This window comes from Thermobia domestica, chromosome 11 (assembly GCF_964235325.1).
Source record: "Thermobia domestica chromosome 11, izTheDome1.hap1.1, whole genome shotgun sequence".
Lineage (NCBI taxonomy): Eukaryota > Metazoa > Arthropoda > Insecta > Zygentoma > Lepismatidae > Thermobia > Thermobia domestica.
In genome coordinates this window covers 266,838,991-266,851,119 of record NC_137464.1, presented here as the reverse complement: position 1 = coordinate 266,851,119, position 12,129 = coordinate 266,838,991, and the positions used below count along the sequence as shown (strand labels likewise).

Genomic DNA, 12,129 nt, shown 5'->3' with positions numbered 1-12,129 from the left:
TGACGTCATTTTAGATTTCTTCTTCACATATAGCTAAATGTCCTTTGCTTTTCCAAAAGGAACTTAGCTTAAATAAATAAATAAATAATATTTATAATTAAATATTTCAATTATACAAACAAAATTTAATTTTCACGAAATAAAAGACACTTAAATAATTTTGAACAATAAATTAGTAAAATCAAACCATTAAAGTTGCAGCTCATTTCAAAGAAAACAGAAGAATGTTTCACCAGACAAATCAATGGGCCCAAAATCAAAGATGGCACAGTTATTTGACTCCGTTAACATCTCCTAGTTATACCCTGCAGGCTGTTGTTGACTGATGATAAATGGTAGGAAACTGAATGTTGGGAAGATAAGTAATAAATTGTTGGATAGACTTGTAATAAACTTAGCTGGAAATACGTATGCACTGTGTTTCTATTGTACCCAGTGGCGTATTTAGGGGTGGCTAACCGGCTCAAGCTCCTCCCCTCCGAAAATAAATTTGTTATATGCATAACTTCATTAATATTTGTTGGCACCCAAAAAGAAACATATAGTGCTTTTCACTTGTTGTGCATAACCCTCCCGAAACAAAAATACGCCACTGATTGTACCCTATATGGTTATTGTTGGTTGTTAATCACAATATCTGAATGTAGAAATGTATGATTTCCATTCCACCAATTCTTCCATTATTATTCACTTGCTTTAATCATCTTCTCCCTTAGACTAAAGGACATATTCGTGGGACGTTGAACTCAAAGATTGCTAATTATTGCGAAAATTAAAGAATATTTTATTTTAAAATAAGAACTCAAGCTTTCCTAGATCCTATATCTCAAAGCAACAAGCCTTGTAATAGTATTTTTTACAAGTCGAAGAACATCATGAAATGTAAATTCTAAAATAATAATAGAAATCATTTCTAAATCCTAATGTCGAGATCTTTAGTTTTTCATAATTTCATGTATATGCAAGATTGGATTTTGAAAATTTTTACAATAGTGTTACAAGATTTGTAGTTATGAGAAATAGGCCCCTAGTGTCGTGGTGAATATTGTTGTTTTGGGGCTAGCAACCAAGTGAATGTTAATTTTCACTAACATACGGATTTAATATTTAAATTTCAAAATAAATGTAAAACATTGGTATAAAACGTTCCTTAAAATATTTTTTCAAACTTTTCAATATTTGGAGATATCAGAAAGAGAAATACCGTCTAAATTTTCAGCAAAAAAAAAAAAAAAAAGTTTTATTGGTCCAAGTCATAGATGTGTCTGCAGATATAGATTTCCAGTATAGATAGTGTAAAATAATCCATAATTCATGGAGGTTTACTTTTGCAAACCACTCGAAATAGGGCCTAGTTATTGAAAAAATATAATTCTTGCACTAATTTCTTTCCTATTGTCCCTTAAAGGTTTGCACTGGGCGTCTTGAAAATATCTCGCTTGGCATAGATAAATTTCAAAGGGCCACCAGAAGTAATTGTTGAAAAATTACAAGTCTTTTACGATTTTTGTATTAATAGGCTTCCGGATGTATGACGTAAAAACTACAGTGCAATAACTTGTAAATATTGTAAAATTTTTGAATGTATATGAAATGTAAATATGTAAACAGTGTTTATAAGTGTAAAGGTGCAGTATTTATATGTAAACTATTTATCAAACAATATATAAATGTGTGTATGTAAAATTGTATTTATATATTTATGATTATTATTTTTTATATTCTTTTGTAAAATTCTTTATGTGTATATTATGTGTATTTTTCTTTTTGCTTAACTATAACTTAAATTGTAAATCAACTGTAGTAAAAGCTCTCATAATTGGGGATGATCGTCCCTGTTGGAGTTAGATTGTTAAATAAATAAATAAATAAATAAATAAAATAAATAAACATAAATCAACACGTGCTAGGTTGCCACTAAAAAGCACGAATGCTATTCAACAATCAGAGGAGGACTAGCCGGATGCGTCCGAAGGGAGCAGGTGTGTCAGCGATGGTGGGTATACAAGCGAGGGTAGTGGGGGGAAAGCGGGTTTTGGCAATGATACGAGTTCCAATAGCACTTGTCATGGTTTCATACTTGTAACGCTCCACTTGTAAACATAAAATACAGCTTCTGTTCACTGTGCAGAAATACACCGCCTGTGAAAAATAGTATCTAAGAGAGTCATTTTTTCATATGCACTCACTTATTTTATCCATCGTAAAGCACTTGCAATGATTTTACACTAGTAACCATCACCTGTAAACTTAAAATACAGTTCTACTACTTTGTATTTAATTCTGTCGCCTGCAGAAATTTGTGCCTTATAAATATGTCTTTTCATGCAAAATATTCAATTTACCTGTAAATCTTCCAAAATGCGGTGTGGCAAAGCTACACCAGTACCACCTCAAATACATGTTATTACTTATTATTTCATTATCGATCTTTTTTATTTCGAATCTCTGTGGTAATTGATATTTATTGAACAATTCTGTTTTTGTTTGATTTGTGGATTAGGTTGATTTCACGAACATTTAACAAATAAAGTTTACCTATAATTCAAATTTGTAAGATGTGCATGGTGTGAAAGCGAAATAGTGTATTTCCTATACATTTTATGCATAATATAAACAAATATATGCTAGTAGTAACTGTGGTATTTTTTATTTAAATTATTTAATATATTTAGTGAAATAAGAGCTTAAACTGGTAGACAATCTAAACTAGGTGGGGTAGTGCAAGGCTATTTTTTTACAGTCTATGTTTGGAATAATTAATTATTGCATACAGTGGGAGGTCTAATAAGTAAAATAATAACAGAATTTAAGCGTGTTTCTATAATCGTGAAATAGTGTATGTAGCCTATCAAACTCACCCAATTCAATAATGGGTGCTGTAATTAGAATTTCTAGTATAAGAGGGACTTTGCTTTAACGTAAGTGGTACAAAGGAATTTAATATAGTGCAGCTTTATAATGGCGTCGAATTAGAAGAAAAAGAAATTTAACTCCTTCTATTTGCTCTCTATACAGATAAATTTTAGCCTTCCGATAGGCTCTGGATGTATGACGCGGAAACACGGTGTGGAGTCGTTTTCTGTGGGCGGAGCTAAAATGACTTTTCACAGTCAATATACTAGATTAATACTATGCATATAAAGAAAAGAATATATGTTAAAAATAATAAAATTCTTATTCTACACTGTCAATGAAATCTCCCGATCTTCATAAGTTTCATCTTTGAACATTTTGGGCGGTATTCAGAGAGAATTCGTTAATCAAGCGTTAGTCACGCTATTAGTTAGTATCGTATTATTTCTGTACTCAGGAGGGTGTACTTTTTGATATTCAGTCTACTTGGAGTTCAGCTAATGTTTGATTTGAGTATGATTAATTAATATAATCCTAATACATTGGGTGAGAAAAATAAATGTGGCAACTACGGTCTACGGAAATCTAGATGTGCGTATGCGTCGAGATGTTTTCTTTGTGGTTTGACATCACAACAACTTACAAATAGTTACGAAATCGGATTATAATTAACTTATTCATATCGGAGGGATGTATTTATGGCAGGAATAAGTAGAAGTCAATATTAGCGACAAAGGAAGGCTTATGTTGTAATTATAAGGGAAAATAGTTTATCGATCAGTTGTATGTACCCCTTGAAAACTGGAAATTTTCTGCTCATCTCTCACTGTTCACTTTAAGAAACAATTCTACTATTGTAGAGGACTCGCTGCTTCATAAAGAAAGAAAAACAGGTAATTAATTGTCTTTGTATTCTCATAATATAAGTTTACTGTAGGTAAACCAGGGTATCCTCTGTTTTAAATTAATTAGTCACATGTGATTAACTTAGTCAAGTACTAAATGCTAATTAGAGATTCTGAATATACTTCTGATAACCATTCGTTAGTCAAACACTTAATATGGCACTAATCATACGTTAAAACAACTCTGCATAAGGCCCTTTTTTGTTCTAGTATATGCTAATAATAATAGGCCTATTTATTCATTAATAGAATGTTTTTCTTTTTATAATACATATTTCCTGCATCTGTTTCAATAACTATTAAATGTTTATGGGACTTATACTTTATGTCCAAAACATTCTTGATTTCTTTTTGTGAATATACGCAGTATTTTGTGAACACTTTATAATCTATGATATGTTAAATTAAGTTCTTCACGATAATATTTTGTGTTCCTTGCACTTATTTGTTAAGTATTCTCTGAAAGCAAGTATAACTAGAGAAATTACTCCATTTTTTAAAACAGGGAGTATGCTCTTGTGCTGTAAAAATTTCTCGCTATATTAATGACACATGTAAAATCAAATAAATACTATACGTATAGGAGGTTGTTGGTTCCAGATGTGACGGTGGACCACTGTTGCTCTATTTATAACAGTATCAAGCGTATTTTAGCAAAAGAATTCCTCTCTATTTCAATAAAATCATCATTAATAATAGTCAGTCGACGACAACACAGGAATCTAATTTTTTTTCTTCCTTTCTTTCCCAGGATTCCACATGGTTGGTGGCCGTTTGATGTACTCTGTATCAGTTCCAACAGATGCTTGGAAAGGAAAATTGACGTTCGCCTCTGCACTTTCTGACAACGTTTCCAGAAACAGTGGCGCTTGTCCAGGCACGTGCTGGCGATATTTTGCAAGAACGAACTTAGATGAACCTCTTTCGTTGATATGACAGTGCTTCCAATAAGCGATGAAATCGGCTGATTTTTGTCAACTCGCTTTTTTATCTTTGGAAAAAATACTGTTATTTTCTTTATTTGTAAATAGGTCATTAAATAAGGACAAGATCACAAGTGCAAGTGTTAGTCTTCAGATAGACAGGCTGTGTTCAGGGACAGATGTCTTCGGAGATAAAAGAATCAAAAGTTATTCAACGGAGCAACACCAGCAGAGCTAGAATCAACCAGACTTGATTAGCTTGATCAAGGTTTGCTTCGGTTCAAAAACAGTTGGTTTCTCAGGCTCGTCATTGTGTCTTAGGTTTGCCTTTCACTTCCCCTTAAAATAAGGTAACATGGTAGCTTGGTGCCTAAAAATGCTAATGATCACTCATTTAATCCCAAACGATATGTTCTTTGTGATCAACAATATTCCAACCACATGTGTACATTGCCTTCATTGTCTGCACTTCCACTGAGGCAGAGCTAGAAAACACTCAACGGAAAATATTATGAATTGTTATTAATGAAATAGGTCTTTTTTTTGTGTGTGTGTGTGTGTGTGTGTGTGTGTGTGTGTGTGTGTGTGTGTGTGAATTGGAAACACATGGTGCACTGAATTACCTATACAATTTCTAATTGTTAAATACACTTGCGGATCCAGAGGGAGGGCGATGGGCTTCTTTTTATAGGCTTATATATATAAAACATTGCACTATTTTATTCTGATTTGATCTAAAATAGCGTATTTGAAGCCTAAAAAAGCCTTTCTCTCTTTTTTATTTGCCCAAAAGGTGATATGCTCCCTCCAAACAACCCTCCTGGGTTCTGTAGTGGTTAAAATTTATTGTAACGAAATTACTTTCTTTTAAAGAAAAAATAGAAAAGAGAGAAAAAGTTTCAGTAAGTCACTGGGAAAATATATTATGAAAAAAACATAAAAGGAAAAAAATCCTAGTACAAATGGCGACACAGACAGAGGTCCATGTCTAGTAAAAAGTTTAATCTTTTAAAAATGAAAGAAGAGGAAGAGTTGTTTATTCTAACACATGCTTTTGGCATTTCAGAAACAGTCCTGGAGGAATGCTGGGAAGATGGCTGACCACAAACAAACAGGTTTTTTTTAACTCTCCTTTAATACAAGTTTTCTGTTTTAATACTTTTTTAAAAGATTTTTTTGCATTTTGATATGTATATTGATACTATGCGTTAAAAAATAAAACAATTCGAAGTCAGACTCAAAGTCCTTTTCATAACAATTTAAGAGATTACACATATCACTTTTGGTGTTCTCGCACTGAACAACATGGCTTGGGCTTTCACATCGGCTTTTCACTTAGAGAAATATCCAGCATAAACCAGACAAATCTAAAGTTTCCGGTTTGATCTTCGACTGTGGCTTTAGGAGGTATACGCACTGGATCCAAATGGATTGACAGTAACATGCTAATGAAAACAACTGGGATTGTTCGTCCGAACTTTTGCAAATAAGCGTCACCGAAGCAATACAGTTCTGAATGTAGGAAATACCTATAGGAGCAGTATTTTTTTTAAATGAGTAAATAAAGTGAAAATCTACATTTTAGGAAACATGGGAATAATAAAAATGATTTTGTATTTTATTATGTCCCTATGATCGAAATCGAAATACTTGAGTTTGATTTCAGCATTGTTTACATTAACGAAGACAGACTTCCGATCGTTGAACACCAAAGCCATGACTATATATATTCAACTTCTTAAAATTTTAAAATTTTACAATTTCTCATTTTATATTATATTTTATTTATTATATATGATGTCCAAACATATAGCATAAAGTAATATACGTGAAGTGAGCAGTAGCGTTTTCATTGATCTCTGGAGCACTGGTTCCCAACCTGGGGACGTGAAAAGCGAGCAAGAGGGGCGCAAGCTATGACAGAAATAAAATGTGAAATTATAAATAAAACACAACTTGTAATAAGCATTTATCTTTAGCTTTGCCCTCGGCGGGAGATCATGTGGTTCGGATTCCACGTTAATCAGTAGGTCCTGTTTCATATAGCCTCGCTGTTGAAAGGAAAGCTAAACTCAAAATCAACTCAATTTCTAAGAAAACATTGGCTGTCAACATAGATTTATATCCGCAACAAAAAATACACCTTTAATGAATGTTAAAAAAAAAAAAAAGAAATAGTCCTCGTGGCTAGTCAGATTATTTTCATTATTTGTTTGTTTCTTAAAAAATAAATTAGTTATGATTCATAAATAGTAAGTTATTCCATAAATAAATATAATAAACCAAACTTTGAGTGAAATAATTTTCCAGTCCGCCATTTTCGGTGTTGCGGTGCTACTATGCTCAGTGAAGGAACCGAGAATTTGAAACAGCGGATTCCACGTCCAATGCGTGTGTAAACCATATTCTACACAACACTTCATTATGAGCAAATTTGGAAGAAAAAGTGAAAATATTCCAGGGAATAAAATCTGTTTGCAAATAGGAGAAGAATCAACCTTGATACCAAACCGTGATGCCTTTCGTTATTTGCCCCAGTTGATGAGGCAAGGTTTCTGCGTGGACATATTTGCCAAATAAGACCATGGGCTTCATCAAGTCAAGGGAAAAAAGATTTAATAAATAAATAAATAAATAAATAAAAAGTGTTTTCCATTGAGGTCAGTTATGATTAGAATGCATTTCATTGCAATTGGCCTCCGCACGCGGCCCTGACTGGCCACTTTCAAGCATTCCACGCATCCAGAGTTCACGTTTCATTCCTTCTTGTCTTGTGACCATTGGAAACACTGAGATGAAAAAGAAAAAATCATTTAATGGTACCCTCCGTGCCTTGAGCTTTCAACTGGTATCAGTCAGTCAGAAGATGGAAGGTCAAATGGACACTCTCGTGGTCATAGGTAGTAGCAGAGGGCAAACATCCAAGAAATCTTATGAAGAAACAGGAGGTGAAGGACACGCGATGACAACGCCCATCAAATAACACTATCCTTTGAAGGTGGAATACCAGTAGGAGGCAGACGTTAGTAAATAGTGTAAAAAAACTGAAATTTTGAGTACCAGATTCTGTGACATTGTGATTTCTTCAAGCAAAGTCATAGTGAAAAGGACCTTCAAGAAAGCTGGCACACTTACAGTAATTGGTTTCTGCAGTCTAAAGAAATGTTTATGTTATTTTTTTGTTTCTCTGACATCCTATCTCGTCCCGATACTGTGCTTCTCTCTTGCATTAAGAAATAAAATACGGTACACATGGTTCTGGTTCGATTCTCGGTGGGAGAACATTGAACGTACTACGGTGTTTCAGATTCCACTGTAACTATAGGTTCGCGTCTCTTATAGTTTAGGTGTTGAAGAGGGATGGTAACCTCCAACGAACCAAATGAACTTTTTACTGCGAATACTGCAGCGATCGGAACACATGGTCTAGGGATGAGCTCGAGACAAGATTTGAGGCTGTGTCGTCTCGAAAATGTGCTGTAAAAGTGATGACTCGAAAAATGTAATCTTCTCTATTGGAAGAGCTGTGTCTCCACTCGTCTCGTGCGCATCCCTAACATGGTCGTTTATTTGATGATTTATAGGAACTGCGTTGATCTTCAAGTTTAATTTGAGTAACGCTTTTCTTTCGTTGTTCTCGTATTATCTGCAATACAAAATAAGTTGGAAAGTCTCCTTTCCTGAAGGTATGGGCGGTCTATTTGAGAGATTTGTTTCCCAATATTTGAGCTCCTCCGTGGCTAAGCGGTTAGCGTACGAGCCTTTGGCGTGGGAGACCCGGGTTCGATTCCCGGCTGGAGCTCATGTGGTTCGGATTCCACGTTAATCAATAGGTCTACGTCTCATATAGCCTCGCTGCTGAACGAGACGTAAAACACAAAATCAATCAATCAATCAAATCTTTCCCAATATTTAAGATTTAAATGAATGCTTTTAGCACTGACGTTCAATAATGTTGATACTAGCGTGAGAACAATTGTGTTTTTTTCAAAGTGTGAAATGGGGGGGGGGGGCACGGTGGCTCAATGGTAGAGTGTGTAGGGTTCCTGGTTCGATCCCCGCACAAGTAAGTTTGTGCTGGACAACATCATGTCCATGTGTTTTCTCGGGGTACCTTTGTTTCCTTCCACATTGACATTCTATCAATTCATTCATCATCATTCACTTGCTTTAAGAGTCCCTATCACTGCCAAAGTAAAATACCGCTAATTTTACAGTAATTATGTGATATCTTCAAATAGATAAACAGATAATCGAAAAATGAATCAAGACCTCCCTACAGGATGTTATTTTGCATGAGGTACCGTTATCACGACTCACCTAGTAGCTTTCCGTTTGCAGTTATTTAGAAACGCGAAAATAAATGCTTACTTTCAATATGTGTGGAAATCGAAACCAGATAATTGAGTCATGATAACGGTATCTCACGCAAAATAATATTGTCTAGGGAGCTCTTGTTCCACTTTTCGATTATCTATTTGAAAATATCACATAATTACTGTAAAATTAGCGGTATTTTAATTTCGCAGTGATGAGGCCTCCTAATCATCGTCTTCCTTAGCCTAAAAGGGCATAATTGTCGGACGTCAAACTGGAAGATTTACAGTGGAACTACGACGGACTTCCAACTTGAGGTTGTACATTTCTAACTGCTGATTGTAATAAAGTAATAGAGTCATTGGGGGTGAAGTCGGTGTATTAAGGATAAAATGCACTACACTGTGCTTATGCAGATACTTATTTGAAAATTAAAACTCATGCTAGATACAGTGAACCTTTTACTATAAACTCAATGGAAATGGACGTAGAAGTGTGAAACAATAAAGTGAGGAAAGAGAGAAAAAGAAAAGTCGGCGACTTACCCGCTTCACCCCGTTTGTGGGGGTGAAGTCGGTAGGTGCATGGGGTGAACTGGGTACATGTTTATTACTGATCATATGTTCTACTAGGTACCACTACTTCGTCATAAACCATTATATCTCGCTACATCATCACTAGAAATTTTCCACCTTCAAGCACTCTTTCAATTCAACATTGTCTGTACACAAAGTTCCACTACAAACATTCAGTTTAACATTTTCCACAAACAAACTGTTTTTTATAAAAAGCACCGACACAGTATTCATGATACCAGATGTCGCAACTTTGGCACTGTATCCACTCCAAGAATTTGGTACATGTCTCGTTGCTGTATGGTCGTCCATAAAACCGACAGATGTTTCTGTTGTCAGCAAAATCGGCAGTACGTGCCGCATTGTTTTGAGTACTTGCCACCGCCAACTGAAGAGACCTAGGTGTAGGTCTATGTGCAAACTTACCTCGTTGCCCTGTTAGCTGTGAAATATGATCGGGGGAAGTAAGTATTTCCGTGCCCTGCCTGGCTCTTTTCCCTGTCTTGTGTGAAACTCTCTTTGGAGGAGAAGGCAGACTCTCCCGCACTCCAAGCGTAACCTGTAACTCCTGTCTTGTCGGTTGTTCATTGTCTAGCCTTCTTTCTTCAGGAGACGCGTTCGTTACAGAGACGTCGATAATTTTGTCATCATTAATGGCCAGTCTGTTCAATGGAAATATGCCAGTAGCTGTAAAACCTGCTACACCATTTCTCACTCTGGCAGCTTTCCCCCAAGCCAGATTCAGTAGCTGACCGAACTGCACTTTTGTTAGTGATCTTCCTGGGTTTGAGAATACCCACTGGTTGCAAGCTTGTTTAAAGAATAAACTAAGAGGGCGAAAGACAGCTTTGTCTAATGGTTGTAAAGCATGAGTCGTGTGACTCGGAAGACACAGAGCTGTGATTTCGTGTTCAAGGCAGTACTCTAGTACTTCTAACGACTTTGTGTGGGCTGCATGGCCATCCATGAGAAGTAAACAAGGCCCCTGTGGCTTGTGTTTGTCGAAGTGTTTTAGCCACTCTAGAAACGCAACGTCGTTGATGTAACCAGAATCCGTCATTAGCACTTGGGAGCCTGGTGGTAAGCCATCACGATATTCGTTCTTTAATCGTTTCCCTTTGAAAATCACAAACGGTGGGAGAAACATGTCCGTAGCATTGCAGCACGCAATCACTGTTACGTTTTCCCCCCTTTCCTTGGATGTAAGCGACACAACATCACGTTGCCCTTTTCTAACGACGACTACGTCTGGTGCTCCCTGACCCCTTGTTCTGATTATGCCACTGTGTTTGATTATCGAGTGCATCTTAAGGCCAAGTTAGGTTCAAACACAGCTACAACAAAGTTGTATTTATTTTCATGCTGAATGTTCATTTTACAAGCATGGAAAAGACGTACCGACTTCACCCCACACAACAGTACCGACTTCGCCCCACATAGGTTACCCCGTTGTTTCTCTGCCAAATTAGTATTAGTTCATAAAGCATCAAGACAACAACTATGTACTCTCTACACAGAAACCTTATCTTACATCACGAAAAAACGCGCAAGTCAAAACTACACGTGCAACTCATTATACACCTTAGGTTCTCCAGAACGAAACTTATAATAGCAAGAATAAACGGAATGAGTGACTCACCTTCCACACAAAGAAGTCTCGTGGTATGCTCGTTCTGCGATCCAATTTCCTTCTTCTCACCCTCGCTCATACAGCATGACTAACTGTTTCGAAAACAAACCTTTCTTCCTTCACTCGCCTCAACACGATGCTGTCAGTTCGTCATACCTTACACACTACCGACTTCACCCGACTACCGACTTCACCCCAATGACTCTAATTAAAAAAAAAAAAAAAGAACTTGTTCCTCGGACAGTAAATTTATAACAGAAAGTCATTACTTGCTAACTCTTTCTTGGTTTTTGTTCTATGGCGATAAATACTGAAACCGGAAATGGTTAATTTGAACAAATTCTGGTGTGAATAGAGGGTTACCGGACGGGATGGAACTTATTCTTGAGACACTAAATCGATTGCAGAAAACCACATCTCGATATATCTGACCAGTTTTAGTCTGATACCTGTCGACAGACGGACAAACTCGTTCTCTAAGACTTCCGACACTTATGCATAGCATAGTTTGGAAGTCTAATAATTATCTTGCATAAATTGAAGCTTTAGCGCCCCATTTCAGCACCGAGGCTATATGAGGCGTGGGTCTACAGTTTAAGGCGGAATCCGAACTTTTTTTTTTGACACGGAACCTATTTTTGAGATATAAAACCTATACCAAAAAACTGTTTCTCCCTGTCTCTTACGGTGTTTGCTCTAATACCTGTCGGCAGATGGACGGATGAACGGACATAGCCGTTCTATTACAAAATGAAAGGAAATGAAATATTTTAGTTTAACGTCCCACGATTATGCCTTTTGAGCTAAGGTAGACGATCATTATGGCAAGTGAATAATGATGAAAGAATTAGTAGAATGAGAGTGTGGGAGGAAACGGGAAAATCCACAGACACGATGTGTCCACCATAAGCTTACTTGACCGG

General features: G+C 36.1%; 1 protein-coding gene and 1 long non-coding RNA gene across 5 annotated transcripts in view; one reads left to right on the top strand and one right to left on the bottom strand.

The window, feature by feature from the left end:
* LOC145665062 (uncharacterized) overlaps window positions 1-6,031 on the top strand; it is a 119,261-nt gene extending 113,230 nt beyond the window's left edge. For 2 of the 3 annotated variants that reach the window (XR_014127546.1, XR_014127548.1), the window contains exon 2: window positions 4,513-6,031. This is a non-coding gene — a long non-coding RNA (uncharacterized LOC145665062). The remainder of the gene's footprint in view (window positions 1-4,512) is intronic. The other variant, XR_014127547.1, reaches the window with a different exon arrangement.
* The window catches only part of LOC145665058 (ATP-sensitive inward rectifier potassium channel 12-like), a 286,562-nt gene that overhangs the window by 217,342 nt on the left and 57,091 nt on the right, over window positions 1-12,129 (bottom strand). The window lies entirely within an intron of this gene.